The 16,718-nt window shown below is 50.9% G+C and overlaps 1 pseudogene; it reads right to left on the reverse strand.

The window, feature by feature from the left end:
• Window positions 1-5,049: 5,049 nt before the first annotated feature.
• Window positions 5,050-12,799, reverse strand: LOC114910275 (lutropin-choriogonadotropic hormone receptor-like; annotated as a pseudogene).
• Window positions 12,800-16,718: the final 3,919 nt, after the last annotated feature.

The following is a 16,718-nucleotide window of genomic DNA, read 5'->3' on the forward strand; positions in this document are numbered from 1 at the left end:
AATAGAATAGAATAGAATAGAATAGAACATACTTTAAATGGCTTCCTCTTTGCATAACACAATTTCAAGTTGCATTTCTTGATGTAGCGGCGGACTGTGGCGAGTGACAATGATTTTTCGAAGTACTTCCGAGCCCATGTGGCTATGTCCATCACGGTAGCATGATGGTTTTTCAAACAATAGCACCTGAGTACTCGAAGGTCACGGGCATTCAGCAGCGGCTTCCGCCCGGAGCGTTTACGCACAAAGATTTTCCCTGACTCCCTGTATCTTTTCACGACATTATGAACTGTAGATACTGCAAGACCTAAATTCTTTGCAATCTTGCGCTGAGAAACACCGTCAAGTAACTGACTGACAATATTCTCACAAAGATGAGCACGAAGCGGCAAACCACGACCCATCTTTGCTTGTAAAGACTAAGCCTTGGTGGATGTTCCTTTTATGCTCAGTCTCGATAACATCGCCTGTTATTCGTCAAACTGCTCATTGTGGGACCTTCCAGAACAGTGTTACTTGTAACATTTTCAATCTTGTTTTGCCTCTGTCCCAACTTTTTTTTGCGTGCTGCAGGCGTCACATTCTGTTTTTTTTTATATTTACAAAATACAATTAGCTTTGGGAGTGAAAATACCAAAAATGTTTTCTCAGTGCTTTTATCAGTTAAATAAAAGTTCAAGTGATTGAACAAATTACAGTTTTTAGTTTTTGTTGCAAGTGTCCAAACTTTTCTGGATATGGGGTTTGTACATTAGATTAGATTAATACTTTTCGCTCCAGGTGGAGCATAAGACAATGAATCTCTCCCAGCCTCTGCGATCCTGGGCTAGCCAGCAGTTTTTCTACTGATTTATTGATAGTTTTTTTAAATACACACACACACACATTTTCAGAACCACTCATCCCATACGGGGTCACGGGGAACCGGAGCCTACCCGGCAACACAGGGCGTAAGGCCGGAGGGGGAAGGGGACACACCCAGGACGGGACGCCAGTCCGTCGCAAGGCACCCCAAGTGGGACTCGAACCCCAGACCCACCGGAGAAGAGAACTGTGGTCCAACCCACTGCGCCACCGCACCCCCCTTTTTTTTAAATATTTTTACTAATTTCTAGATATTTTTACTTGCAAAGAAATAATGCTGACATAATGAAGTCCAGTAACTAAAAATCATACAAGTTTTAAAATTGCCTATTAACAATCTTTGGCGTTTGAAGCATGATTACAAACTGCAGCTGCAGGGCTCGCTTTGACAGCCCTGTGCAACATTTATTATCTGTTGAACATTTAATTTAATACCCATTTTGGTAAATACATGCAGGCCAAAAGCTTCTTCTGACCTTGGGAACTGCTGATTTAAAAAAGGGAGTTACTTCTCGTGCACGGTGCCGTACAAGGTTGGACGGGGCTTGTTGGCTCTGTGGGGATGTCTGTGTTTTTGCAGGGGCCACACATTCAGTAGTTGAGTCAAGAAATCTATGTTGCCTGAACAACTCCGATTTAACTCATTAGTTGGGCACGGTTAAACGTGATATTTCAAGTACAGGGTTACGTTCCCCAAAACCCGTCATAAGTCAAATATCGTAAGTCGAAAATGCATTTAATAGACCCAATGCACAACTCTGTGTGACAGAATGGGAGATCAGAGTATCGCTCCGAGTATTGCTCCATGTATCGCTTGCCCGGGAAAAATTAAAAATTCGAAGTACGGTTTCTACTGAACATGTATTGCGAGCTCACCATCGTAAAGTGGGAAAAATCGCAAGTCAAACCATCGTAAATCGGAGACCACCTGCACACCCAACTTTTTAGTTGAACTGACTTAGGAAAATGAGCTGAGGCAACTAAAACCTCAAATCCTTTTTTACAGTGTTGGACATATATGCACATGACACTCAAAGAAACAATTTTTCACACCACAGGAGCAAATGTTTTTTCGTGTTGTTCCTGGTCCCTCTCTCACGAACCCCCCCGTTCCCATCCCGCGCTCGACACTTTAAAACCGCACAGACGCAGCACCCCTTCTGCACCGTCCACCCCACCAAAGGAGCCACTTTGTGCACCATTTACTTAGTTGTAGACACCGGAAGTAGCGCAGCTCACAGACGTGTAGCTGCAATTCCCATATGTGCGGTACACTCCGTGCAAGATGTTCTCTTGTCCTGATATGATCTCTGCTTTCCGCAATATTCTGGCTATGTTGAGCTGCTGTGGTGGGAGGTCGTCTAGTTGTGTTTTCTGTCTTTCTCCCTAAATAGCACGTGTCTCCACTCATATGCCGCGTTACCAAGAAGGCCTGTCTGAGAGCAGATAAAATCTGATGAGAAATAGCATCTCTCCCCTCTGATGAAGCTTTTACTTGCTCACCCGTGGGAGCTTCTCTTTCAGGAGAGCAGCATTGGGATGAGGACTCCAGCAATTAAACGAGGAGGAAGAGACCATTTTTGTACTGTGATGAAGTGAACGCGGTAATGCTCACTGAACTGGCCATACATGGATATACCGATGAATACGGCCCACCTGTGGGAAGGCGGTCAAGAAAATTTATTCACAAAAGGAAAGGTTGAAGAGCCCACAAAATCACATGGTTAAGCTCCCAGGGTGCAATAGCAGCTGGGAAGCCAGGTTAATGATCCTCTAAAATTGCAGTTTGAATCCTCCACCATCATGAAACACATTACAGAATCTAACCAAAGTCTTGCATTCACGGGTGGGTGTTGTTTGCGGCCATCTCTCCCCACTCCTTTATGTTCTTTACATCAAGCCCCTGGTGGTCGCCATCCTCGCCCACCCAGGGATTGATGGTCTGCTCCTGCCAGGGGGTGGTGGCAAGGTGGTGAAGCTGGCCCAGTACGCGGACGACACTACGTTGTTCCTGTGCTTGGACCGGTTGCTCAGTCGGGCGCTTGGCCTAGTTCAGGCGTTCGGGCGTCCCTCAGGCTCAACCTTAAACCTTGGCAAGTCTCTTGTCAAGTTCTTCAGCAGCTGGAAAAATAGAGAAAACTGCATCAGTGGTTTTTCCCAATGCGAGGGTCCTCTCAAGGTGTTGGGGGTCAACTTTCTTACGGAAGGTGCCGCCAGGGCTAATTGGGAAGAACGTTTGACCAAAGCCAGACGGAAAATGGGTTTGTGGAGGACAAGGTCCCTCTCCTTAATAGGAAAAACATTGGCGCTGAAGGTGGACATCCTCCCCACGTTGCTTTAGCTTGTGCAAGTGTACCCCTTGCCCCGCACAGTGCGGAAAGGCTTCATGAAGGGCGTTTTCGATCTCGTCTGGGGGGGGCAGGTATGAGTACGTGAGGAGGGAGGTCATGCCCCCTCCAAAGGCGGAGGGAAAGATGTGCCTGACATTCCTCTTAAATTGGATTGTCTCTTTCTCTCCCAGTTATGTAACCAACTGGCAGCTCTGATTGAGCATCCCCACCAGTACTTTGTGCGTGGTTGGCCCTTTCGATGCGCCAGTTGGTGAAGTCCTGGTCCAACACCGGGTCAAATGCCAAGACAGGGCCCACTCATTATAGCTACACTGTAAAGTGGAGTAAGACCACAGCGACCGAGGTTGAGGCGGAGACCGTCTTTAAGCACAGGGCCTTGTATAAGGCCTTGGTCGAGAGGAGAGGAACTCAAGTTCTTTTGGGGCTTGAGGAGGGCACTTGGGCCGGGATTCAGCCAGAGGGGCTTGACCACCATCTGCAAGACTTGAACTGGCGTTGTTTACACGGTAAGTTGCTGGTCAAAGGAGTCCTGTACAGGCACAAATTGACCAGCCACCCACTCTGCCCGTGACTCCGGTATGGCGAGAGTGAAACTCTCGCACATGTTTTTTGGGACTGTGGGTAGGTGCAGGAGGTCTGGCGTTTGGTGACTCTCCTGTGCAGGAAGATTGATCCGCAGATGGTTTTGCCGTACGACAAAGTTTTGAGGGGATGGAACCCTGGCACTCAGAAGGCAGCAGCTGCCTGGATGTGGCTGATGATCAGCGTGGCCAAGCAAATGCTTTGGAACGCAAGAACCCAGCTGGTCCAGACAGGGGTAGACCTGGGTGTCCAGGGTGTGTATCATAAAATCCGGGCCAACCTCACATTTAGGATGGAGAAAGATGTCACTCAATGGGATTACTCAGAAGCCAAAGAGAGGTGGAAGGGCCTCTTTTGGCTGTGACCCCACAGGTTTGTTGCAGGTCTTCCATCCTGAGGTAAGTAACACACATCCCTTCGCACTTACAGAACACCGTAACCCGTTTTTGGTGAATGTGTTTTGTTTTGTGTTCTGTGTTTTATGTTAGGCGTAGGGTTTCTAATCTTTTATGGCACATTTTATTTAAGTTGCACTATTTTAAAAAGTTATAACACTTATTGCACTTTTAAGTCGTCCCTTATAAATGACTAAGCGTGTGGTGTGTTTGTATTAATCATTATTTATTACATTTAGTTTAGTGTAGTGTAGATTAGTTTTGTTGTGTGGGTGCATGTTCGAATTCTGTATATGTATTTTATCATTCACCTATCCCACGTGTTGTGAAAAGGGAAACACCCAAAAATGGTAGGTAAGGTGTATGGTAACACCCTGGAAACAGGCCAGGGGACCGCCACTCTTTAGCAGTGAATTTTACTGGGTAAGTTTCCTTTTAATTATTTATTATTTTGGTTTTAAGCCCCAGGGTATGTTTTTAGTGTTTTAAAGGTTCTGCCATGCGGTCTTTGTATTAGCTGGTCTTATTGGTTTTTATTGTTTTATTTAATATTTTTTTATTGGCATGGCAGTTTTAGGGTTAATTTATTTATTGAATAAAGATTTTAATTACCGGAAATGATGACTGGAGAAATTTATTCTTGTCGAGTTAGACAGTGTGCGGAGCCAGACAACTTCGTGTAGGCTGGTGATCCATTCTGATCCGAGAAAAAAAGGAAAAAAAAAATCCGATAGCGCTGTTTTTCAACTTCACCTTCCGACTCCGATAGACCTCCATCTGCTGGACGTTCCTGTTGAATTTTATGGCAACTGTTATCATGGAATACGGGACAAACAGGCAAACAGCACAACCTCAGCTTCCAAGCATTTATATAACTTTATTGTGTTTGTTACAAAGATACATTTAGATTGCTAACAGAGAGACTACTGACCATCGAAAAAATAATGACTAAAAAGTAGGCTTTGCATTCATAATTAATGCACAGAATTGTGGGACCTTTGCTCTATGCAGTCCAGTCAGTTCTGTGCTTTACAAAGGTCGGCGGTCCATGACTACCGAACAGCTGCAACGGCATCCGAAAAACACATCTACAGATTCCCTGCGGGGACAACTAACTTTGTGTTTGTTTACTTGGCAGTTGAAGATTGCAACAAACCTAACAGTCGCCTGTAAACTGATTGCAGTCCCATCCGTGGTGGATGAGGAGTGAAGGAGTTTGACAGATGCAGGTGTCAAAGGTTAAGGTAACTGGGGTCAGAAGTCAGTGGTTATGGTTAAGTGGCACCAGAGGGTTGAGGGTTGCGGGTGGCATCGGTGGTTTTGTGGGTGGTGTACAAGACTCTGATCTGGGGTGAGGACATCTCAGTGCGGCACATCTGCGCTCTGGCTTTGAAGCACCCAAAGCGGCTAGCCAGGATGAAGAAGTCCCTCTTGAAGGTCGTGGTAAAGAAGGCGTAGAGGAAGGGGTTGGCACACGAGTTGATGGGGTAGAAGAACACCAGCAGCACCTTGGCGTGGGATAAGGTGATGAGGGGTAGCTTGAACGCGGCCAAGATTGCGAAGAAGGAGATGGGAGCCATGCAGAGGAAGTCGGTGAAGATAAGCACGGCCATGCGCTTCGCTATGCGCATGTCGGCACTGGCTCGAACAAAGCTGGGATTGCGCACAGTCATGTAGATGTGCACGTAGCAGGTGCACATTACCAGGAAGGCCAGGGCGTTCAGCAGCAGCAGCCCCACCACGTACACCTGGGCTACTGTCGTCTCCACATCCATCGGCAGGCAGATGCTCACTTTGGAGTAGCTGCTAACCCCGACCACAGGGAGCATGGCGGCCAGCAAGGCAAAGAGCCAGCCGACGGCCATGATGGCGCGAGCGTGCCGCAGCCGCAGGCGTCGTTGTACTTGGAGCGCAGACGTGATGGTATGCCAGCGCTCGACAGTGACCGCCGTGAGTGTGTAGATGGACAACTCGCTGGCGAAGACAGTGAAGAAACCGGCAGTAGTGCATCCGGGTCCTGTTTGTCAGTCAATTCCGTAGTTGTAGTACTGCGAGCGAGTGTGGGTGTCCATGGTGGCGATGAGCAGCAGGTAGACACCCATACAGAGGTCAGCGAAGGCCAGGTGACACATGAGGAAGCGTGGCACGGTGAGCTTGTAGTGGCTGCTCAGCAGCACGGTTAACACCAGCAAGTTGCCGGCAATCGTCAACACGCTGATGAACCAGATGAGCACGCGCAGGTAGGTGAAGCCCATGATGTCCTCGCACGGGTTGAAGGCATCTGGCTTGGGGAAGCAGGATACCTCACAGTTTTTCCGACAGTACTCCCAGAAGAAGCCTGGCTCTTCCTCCTCGATGTCGGGTAGACTGCACAATGGGCTCTGCGTGGACCTGCGAACATGGACACATGCACTGTGGTTAGCAGCAATGTCCCCACGAGGACAGGAAGTCACATACACGCCGGCTTGGTGAACCGTGGTGCAACACCTACATGTTCCTCCTTAAGTTGGCAAAGGCGCAGCAGTGGCTCGGGTAAGTCAGGTTGGCCTCGATGAGTTGAGTGAAGAGCTCCGCCCTGGGCAGCTTCTTCAGGTTCTGCACTGCCACGGCCCTCAACAGCTTGAGGCCGTGAAGCATGTTCTCCGGCAGGGTGCTGACAGCCGTCTGCGAGATGTCCCTGTGCCGCCAAATACACTCAGAGGCTCATGTAACATTCTCGCAGTGTTTTAGCAAACTGTAAGATGGGTTAAGGTCTGAGGCTAACAAAACACCGCACATCACCCATGTGAGATAGGGAGCCTCACGTTCAATTTGGGCAGCTGGTTTGAAGCTTTTGGACCAGCTTTGCTCATCTCTAAACTCAGCTATGAACAATGGTTTCAGCATTAACTGATCCAGAGGGTCTCCACCTGTACTTCAGGGATGTGACCAGCGCAGGGCTGGCAAACAGCCAGGTGGGTAAATAACATGACACTACTTACAATACACCGGGGCCTTCTGCTCCCGTGAAGGCCTGGCTGTGGATGTGCCTTAACGGCTGGTTTCCCATGAGAAACCTTGAGGATGGAAAGAGGAAGATGAGTTCCCTGTCCAGCCACACCTGCTTCACCTCTCTCACCTGTCCTCACCCAACTCAATCCCATTGCTTCTTCTACTCCTCACTTTTTTTGTCACCTGCCCACAGTTGTCTCGCCTTTTATGCGTCACCACCTGTCTCAGCTTTCCAAAATGCTTGATCCACTTCACCTTTCATATCACTTGCGTGACCTTCTGCTTTTGCATCTGCACAGTAAGGGTGGGAAAGCTTGAAAAGGAATGAAAGGAATTCTCACAGCCTCGTCATTTTCGTGCCGTTAAAGGCATGGCTCTGCACCTCAGTGATCCCGTTCCTGGACAGTCTCCTGTAGGAAGAGGGATGGGTGATTAAATACACTTTTCTTTGAGAGGCTCAAGAAGCTGACTGAATGGATTCAAACATCTAGCTTCTGATTGGACACCAAACCAGTTACAACTCAACTGTATGCCTTTTGACGTTCAACTTACAGGTTCTCAACAATGTCAGTGGTCATTCCCAGAAAGGCGTTGGGTGGAATCACGTCTACGTACAGGTTGTCCTGGAAGTCACTGGAACGCAAGGGTCACAACTAGCTTGAAAAATGTGACATTTCTTTTTAGTGATCAATCACCTGCATCCTCAGCGGTCATTTACATCATATCTCCACATGCAGACGGTTATAGAGTTCATTCAGACACAAAAATTTGAGCCACATGTACACATACAGCACGAAGTCATATGCTGCTGAGTTGATCTTGGTGAAATCAGGCAGCCGTTTGAGGCCGGTGTTCGTGATGGACCTGGAAACAAACACACACACACACACACACACACACACACACACACACACACACACACACACACACAAACACACACCATCAGTGCTCTGTGCTAAGTGTGGCTTTCTAGTGCAATTGCTGCATTATTTCCTGCAATGGACAGAAGGTGCTGTTGATGCTTTGGGTTCAATCTGAGTCTGGAAGTATCCATTGAGACCTTCAACAGAGTTGGCTGCAACTTCAGTCCTCACCTTGTATGAATCCCAGTTGCATTTACATTTATTCATTTATCAGACAGTTGTCTCCAAAGAGACGTACATCTCAGAGAAAATACAATTTGTGCATAACATTAGGAGAAAGAGAGATATAGCTGCAGATGTGATTCTTAAGTTTATTTCTTTCCACTTTATGCACCAATGTTCATTGCACGAGTAGATGCATAAAGCTCAGGATAGACAAATCCTGATAACCTTCCTAGAATTTTTTTTTAAAGGAAGTTGGAGCACACAGCCAAGAACATGCCATTTTGAAGCGTCCCACTGACCGAGCTATAAAAGGCAAAATTAAAAATAATAAAACCAGACCTTCAGGTATTTCAGCTTCAGTAGATTCCAGAAGGCATCCTTATGGATCACAGCCAGATGTTTGGATGCGGTGATTGTTCTGTAATGGGAAAGCAGAGCTGAAGAGTATTCTGGGATGTAACAGTTTTCCACATCGTTCACATGGAGTTGGACATGAGGGAGGAAAACATACATTTCAACCACTTTAGAGAGGTTGGCGAAGGCGAATGCTCTGATCTCTTCCAGGAACCCGTTCTCTATCACCGTGCTGGAACAGGACAACAGGAAATATAATAAATAAGATTTATTATTTAAAAAAAAAATAAAAGACTTGTTGCATAATTTTTTTTCATGTGTTACATTGCCATTTTCAATAAATCATCCTCTCATCATAGCGCTAAAGGACGGCGGGTGTGTGGCTTGAATAAAAACACTAAATATCATACCCACGTTACTCAACTTATATAACTATATAAATGTGGAAGTTAATAATGGAATTACACTGTTGCCACAGTGTGGTAGGTGAGATCCCAGCTGCACAGGGGAGTGAAACAGTTTCTGGGTGCTCTGGTTCCCTCCCACAGTCCAAAGACATGCTCAACCTCAAGTGCTCCTGTCCATGAGCTCCATCTCCCGTGTTTGTACCGTTGTCGTACCATCCCAACACACCATGTTCTGGTTCCAAGACTAAACACGGCACATCAAGACTAAATAGGACTTATTGACTCTTTGTTCGTTCACCCCAGGGGGGAGGGGAGCACAACCAGGTAGGCGACACGCAATACGTTGCAGTCAGGCCTGTGAGAGTCGCTGACCCTCGGCATGATGGGATACGTTAATAAACTGTAAAAGTATGCCTATCGCTGCGATCATAACTCAGAAAAGCCTCGATGTTCCCCAGGGGTAGTGCACAGCAGGGGGTGGAGCTTCACTGAGGTGGAGGTGGATGTTGGGTGTGGATGGTGGGGTGCTGGGCGGCTGCGTACATTTCGGACACTTCGCTCAGTCCGCAGAAGGCTTGCGGCGGTATGATCCTGAGCTTTGTCATCCTGAACACCCTGCCGAGAGAGAAAGAGAGAGAGCGAGGAAGGGAGTGAGAGAGAAAGAAAAAGTGTGAGAAAGAAAATGAAAAACGAAAAAAGGGACAGAGAGAATGACAGAGAAAGAGGAAAAGAGAGAGAGGAGAGCAAGAGAAAAAAGAGAGAGAGAGAGAAAAAAAGAAAGAGAAAAAAGGCAGGGAAAGAGAGAGCAATGGGTCTGATCAGAGATGGTAAATAAGGATGCTATCCATGGCTCTACCACAGACGCACTGAGACAAAGACAACGTAGTCCCGACACAAGCGCTCATTTTTTCGTTTTTCCTGTCATCCTACTGAGTGTTTTCACACCCTTCCTACACACGAGCACCATCTCATCACCCGCTCCGATTCCCCTCTCTCCGTGGGCTTCTCTCGTAGACACGCCCACCAGACTTACTGTAATTCAGTCACAATCAATCATCTGTTTATTAAATCAATAATCACATTTAAGTGAAACTCATTGAAGGTCATATATGTACATTGAAACTGAGGAACACAGTGAAGGAGTGGAGTGGAGTGGAGTGGAGTGGACAGTCCCTCAGGTCCACCTGTCTCCCCACTCCCTCCGCGACCCCGTGCGACCTGATCGGCGGCAATGATGTCACCCAGGTATTGACAGGTACATGACCCACACATGGTTCAGTTGGAAAACAAAGGGAAACAAGTGCATGTCTTTCAATAAAGGATTTCGCACAAGGTGGGTGTCGGTGTCACGTGTCGCGAAGAGTCGCGAGGGAACGAGGAAAACGGGCAAAATGACTGTGGAGCAGAAAACTAAAACAAAACAAAAACAAACAAACAAAAACGGCTGTTGGGGAACGTGAGGAGGCAGGAGGTGCGAATGTGTTTCAATAATGAATGAAAACTGTCTGAAACGGGGGGACACTGTAACAAGGCAGACTGGTGTGTGTGTGTGTATGTGTGTGATGAACACTGGTGCATTTTCGGTGGGAAGAAACTAACTGTACTTAAGAATCACACGTTTGGAGAAAAGCATGTGCTAAAACAAATGTATAAAAGTAAGTGTGTGTGTGTGTGTGTGTGTTTTCATCCACACAACAAGAGAGTAGGTGGGAGCCTCATGTGTTGGTGGGGGTGGCATGCTCTGGCCACCAGGTGGAGTTGTGGTTGATGTGCTGGAAAGGTACCGGAAGGTTGCAGGTTTGAGCTTTGCTGTGCAAAGAGGCTAAACGCACAAATAAACCAGTGAATAAATCTGTAAACGGGTGCGGCGGATGAATGACAATCAGCATCCAGGATGGTTGTCAGTCACATTTTTTCGCTTTTATTTTCAGAGGGAGAATTAAAAGATCCAGGCTGTGGGTTCAAGTCCCACGATGCTGCTGTTGTGTGTCTGGTTTTTTTTTTTTTCCTCAAGAATCAGAATGGATTACCAGCCCACCAAAGGTGTCTCGTTCCACACACTGTCCAACTCGACATGTAAAAATTTCACCATTCACCACTTCCAACGATTAAAATCTTTATTGAATAAATAAAACCTAAAAAACCGTCATGCCAATAATAAAACCTAAAATAAAACAATGAAATCAATAAGACCAACTAATACAAAGACTGCACGACAGAACCTTGATTTTAGTAAAACAGGTGAATGGTACAAATACATGTACAAGATTAAAAAAGAAATTAACACGCACCCACACAGCAAACTAACCTACACTATTATACGAAACCACACAAAAAGTTTGGAACCTAAACTGCGCCCTTTCAGTGGAAGGCAGATGTGTGCGAGTGATGCTGTGACGGTCGGCAGGGATGCGGGAGAAGAAGAGACCAGTGAAAAAGGCACGAGACAGGACAGGTGCGAGCTGGTTCTCTCTCATACCCTCCTTCACCGTGGTATTACTGCGGTGTTGCTGCTGCGTCCTACTCACACGCTGGTGGTGTCGCTGGGGATGACGGCGGGCATCCGACGCACTTCGTCCCCCAGGCAGAAGAAGAAGAAGGAGTTCTTCGCTGAAGCAGCCATCATCGGTCCCCACCGGCCTCGGGTTCGAGAGCAGCGGGACGAGCCCCAGGAGGAGCACCCACAGCCGGAGCATGATCGGCGTTGGGCGCTGAGTGCGGTAAGCTGGAGTAACGCTCCTCTCTCGCGCACGCGGATGCGCGTCTCCTCCCAACAGCTCCAGCGCGCACACGCGGCTCACGGTGCGAAGGAGCGCGAGCGCCGCTCTGCGGTCTCAGCCGCTCTGAGGGTCGCTGCGGTTGGGATGTGCGGCGCTCCGCCTGAAACTGAGGAGTCCGGCGGGACCGTGAGAAAAGAACCCTATGGAGTCCGCTCACGGATTGCCCAACACACCCAACGTAACGTCAGTTTCAATGTACTTCCTTGTTAGAGTATTTACCGAAATCAGCAATTTCACTTGTTTTTCGCAAATACAATATTATTACCACACACTACACGTGCCCGACATTTCACACGAATCCGTCACGTTCAGTCTCAAAAGTGTAGATTGCAACTAACTGTCAAATAAAACACAACACTGTTTTACTGCCTAACACGCAACATACAGAATACACAACCATATCATCATATCATTATCATATGACATGTGTGAACAACCTTGTCATGAGACAAACTTCGTCCTACCGGCTGACTCGGTTCTTGACGCCGGTGTACTCTCACTCTGCGCGCGCCGTGGCGTGGAATGAGCCGTTCTTAACTTTGACCCGGGATCGCGCTCCCTGCTTCTCCTCGGACACCAGCTCCTCTTGCTCTTGGGATTCCCTCAGCGACAGCAGGGCTTTGCCGCCCCACGTCGTGAAAGAAATTCTTTCTCCCCTGGCTGGAACCGACCAGCCGCAGGAGATCCGTACAAGACGCGGCGAGACTTTTCACGGCAACGTGATGGGACAGCTCCGGACAGCTCCGGACGGCTCCGGACAGCTAGACGTCCCTCCCCCGATCGGTGTGGGTTGCCTCCTTTTATTTGCACGCTCATGATTCATAAGTCATCGTAAGACGCGGCAACATGTCATGTTCAAACTGTCCTCGCGTCCGACACAGAAGTAATTTATACCGAAATAATTGCCCTCTTAAGTGCGTCAGGACGCATCCTAAGATCAACTAAATTTCTTCGCATCATCTCGTTCGTCACGAACATTTTGCCGTTGTGTTACAGAGCATAATAAACTAAAAAAAAAAAAAAAAGCCAGGGTAGAATATTTTCTGGACATATTGTAACAGCGCTGAGGGGAGTAAATGTGTAAATAGTTGGCATTAGTGTTTATGTGTGTGCACATAGTTGTGTGTGGTTTCCGATTGGTTGTCGTCCTATTTATGTTCAGTGTTTGAGAGTGGGATTCTGGGGAGTCCCGGGGGGAACCCCTTAACCATAGGGTGCAGCTGGGGGGCTGGGAGTGACCCAGGGGGATTCTGAGGCGTTCTGTGTTTTGTATGGTCTGAAGTGTCTTTGTTAAGACTGCTGTTGGAGACATGTGTGCTTTCAATAAAGAGCCTGTTTTTTCTACTCTGTTTGTTGAGTCAGTTTTCAGTAGTTGGGGGGGGTGGGGAGGAGATGCTACATGCTCTGAGTGAGCAAACCTCAAGAACCCACCGGGGAAGTGAATGTTCTTGGGTGATTGAAGATATTCAGCAGAAAATTTTGGAACTGTTGGCTGCTTTGGACCAGCTGTGGGGACTGTCAACACCACGCTGGCGAGAGGCTTCCCTCACGATGGTGTGCGGAGAAAAAGATATTCCCCAACCAGCGCCCAGGATGCCAGCCTCGGGGGAAACACACTGCAGCGAACAGTGCTCCGCTTGCCGCGGTATTTGGGGACAGAGCCTTTGGAAACCTACGAGGCACAGCTTCACCTAGCAGTGCGGCACAACGGCACACCTGGGGCTAGCCTTGGAGGGGAAAGCGCTGACCGTGCTGCTAGATGTGAGAGCGGACCAACACCACGAGCTGCCCGCGCTCACGGCTGCCCTGAGACGCCGTTTCGGCCAACACGAAACTGCGGACTATTATCGCGGACAGCTCACAGCGAGACGACGCGGCAAAGGCGAAGCCCTGGGAGCTCTGGCCGTGGATATCCAGCTCCTGGCGCGCAATACCCGCAGCTATCCAGGAAGACTTGGCGCTGCAGGCATTCCTCCGAGCGCTCGCCCCAGAACGCCTGCAGCAGCACGTTAGGCTTGCTGCCCCGGCTAACCTGGAGGCGGCGCAGCGAGAGGCGGAACGCGCGGAAGCCGTCCTACGGGAGGCGAAGGAGCCCGCGCATTCTTGCCGCTCCCTGGAGGACGTCACTGATGACGAGGTGGAGGGAGAAGCTGCGCGTCAAGTCGAGGCACCGCCTGCGCACCAACGGCTGCCTATTATCTGCTGGTGTTGTCGGAAGTGAGGTCACCAGGCGCGCCACTGCAGAGAGCCCACCCCCGCGTCACCTCAGGGAAACGGCAGAGGGGCGACGCCGTGAGGGGGGTTTCGCCCTGTGAGTCCGCCCCTTCTTGGGGCGTACCCTCGTTCCCGGTGGGACGCCTGGGGAAACTCCGCTGCCTGTGGCTACCCTGCCTAATAGAGGACGTGCCCTGCGAAGCCCTCGTAGACACGGGGTCTACAATCTCGATCGTCCGCAATGGGGTGCTGCCTGGAACGGCGCGCCACCCCCCCAAGGGATGGACCGAGGCGTCAGCAAGCCTGCGCACGGTCACAGGAGAGACCGTGGCGATGTGGGGGAAAAGACGTTTGCGCGTGGCTGTGGGCAACCAGCTGCTGGAGCACGAGTTCTGGCTCGCGGAGATCCAGGATCCGTGCATCGTAGGAATGGATCTCCTGGCCGAGGCGGGGGCGGTGCTGGACCTGGGCAGACGGTCGCTACAGCTGGCAGGTGAGAACATTGCCCTCACTCACATGCGGCGGCGGCGAAAGAACCTCAAAACACGCGCCCTCTCCGCCAGTTCACGAGTGGAGGGGACCGGGGCTGCGCACCAAATGGCAGTTGAGGGAGAGCCCGAGGCACACAGCGGGGGCTCCTCTGGTGCAGGGTGCGTCACGCAGCCCTCGGCGACGACTCGTGAAGCGGTGCAGATGCTGTGGCAACGCAGCGGGGTGGAGTTAGAAGAGGGTCAGCGAGAGCAGTTGAGGGAGCTCCTGAATGCCTTCATGGACATCTTCGCAGCCCGGGATGAAGACTGCACCAAAACGGACCTGGTGCGGCACCACATTGAGACAGGTGGCGCGGCCCCCATCCGCCTGCGGCCGCATCGCCTAGCACTGGCGAAGAGGCAGATTGCGGAGGAAAAGGTGAGAGAGATGGCGGTAGCGGGCATCATTGAGCCCTCCAGCAGCCCCTGGTCAGCGCCGGCGGTCCTGGTGCAAAAGAAGGACGGCAGCTGGCGGTTCTGCGTGGATTATCGTCGCCTGAATGCGGTAACCAAACAGGCCTCCTATCCCCTGCTACGCATTGACGATGTGTTGGACTGCATCGCGGGGTCACAGTGGTTCAGCTCTCTGGACCTGAGGAGTGGCTACTGGCAAGTCGCTTTGGCGCCGGAGGCCCGGGAGAAGACAGCATTCACCCTGGGGCGGGGCCTCTGGCACTTCACGGTCATGCCTTTTGGCCTGTGTAACGCGGCCGCCACCTTTGAACGGCTGATGGAGCGGGTCCTGTCAGATGTGCCCAGGAGCCGGTGCATCGTCTACCTGGACGACCTGCTGGTACACGCCTCCTCCTTTGAGTCTGCGTTGGCAAATCTGAAGGAGGTGTTTGCTGCCATCCGTGCGGCCGGGCTGAAACTGCACCCCGCGAAGTGCAACCTCCTCCAGCGGCAGGTGAAATTCCTGGGCCACGTTGTGGACGCGAATGGAGTGTCCACGGACCCTGACAAGGTGCGGCAGGTGCGAGACTGGCCAGCCCCAGAGAACGTGTCGGAGTTGCAGAGTTTCCTGGGGCTGGCGTCGTATTATCGCTGCTTTGTGCGTGGTTTTGCAGACATCGCAGCACCACTGCACCGCCTCACTGCTAAGGGCACCCCGTTCGAGTGGACCCCTGAGTGCACAGCCGCCTTTCACCGCCTGAGGGAGGCTCTGGCGTCTGCCCCTGTCCTGGCTCTCCCAATCCCTGGGAGGACTTTCATCGTGGACACGGACGCCAGCGATCAAGGCATTGAAGCTGTGTTGTCGCAGGCGGGAGATGGAGGTGAGAGGGTGGTCGCATTCTGCAGCCGCCGGCTGAGTCGCCCAGAGAAGAACTACTGTGTCACGCGGCGAGAGCTCCTGGCTGTGGTGGCAGGGATTAAACATTTTCGTCCCTACCTCTACGGGACCAGGTTCCTGTTGCGGACCGACCACGCCTCGCTCACATGGCTCCTAAACTTCAAGGAGCCAGAGGGGCAGATAGCACGGTGGCTGGAGCTGCTGCAGGGGTATGACTTTGAGGTCCAACACCGGCCAGGACGCCTGCACGCCAACGCCGACGCACTTTCTCGGCGCCCTTGCAGTGCAGGCTCGTGCAGGCACTGCGTTCGGCTGGAGGAGCGGCGAGCGACTGCAGAAGAGACCTGCGCTGTGCTGGCGGCAGATGCGGCGAGCGATGGGGGATCCGCTGACGACACAGAGCTGTTCCGCCGGGCCCAGGAAGCCGATCCAGAGCTGGCGGTGGTGCGGGGCTTCCTGCAGTCGGGGCAGCGCCCACCCTGGACTGCTGTGGTCCCACACGGACCCACCGTCAAGTCGTACTGCTCACAGTGGGACAGCCTTGAGGTGAGGGGGGGGGGGCTGCTGTATCGGCGTTGGGAGGGGCCAGTGCCCGGCCAAGTCCTGTGGCAGCTTCTCGTCCCCCGTAGCCTCAAGGAAGACGTGTTGCAGCGAGTGCATGGTCCTGCTGGCATTGGGCACTTCGGTGCGGCGAAGACGCTGCACCGGCTGCGCCAGCGGTTTCACTGGGCGGGGTGTCGCCAAGACGTGGAGCTGTTTGTGCACTGCTGCGATGCCTGCACGGCGCGTAAGGGCCCCAGTGACCGGTCGCATGCCCCCCTGCAACGACTTCAGTCGGGCGCCCCAATGGAGCGCGTGGGCGTGGATGTGC

Source organism: Scleropages formosus, chromosome 3, assembly GCF_900964775.1.
Source record: "Scleropages formosus chromosome 3, fSclFor1.1, whole genome shotgun sequence".
NCBI lineage: Eukaryota > Metazoa > Chordata > Actinopteri > Osteoglossiformes > Osteoglossidae > Scleropages > Scleropages formosus.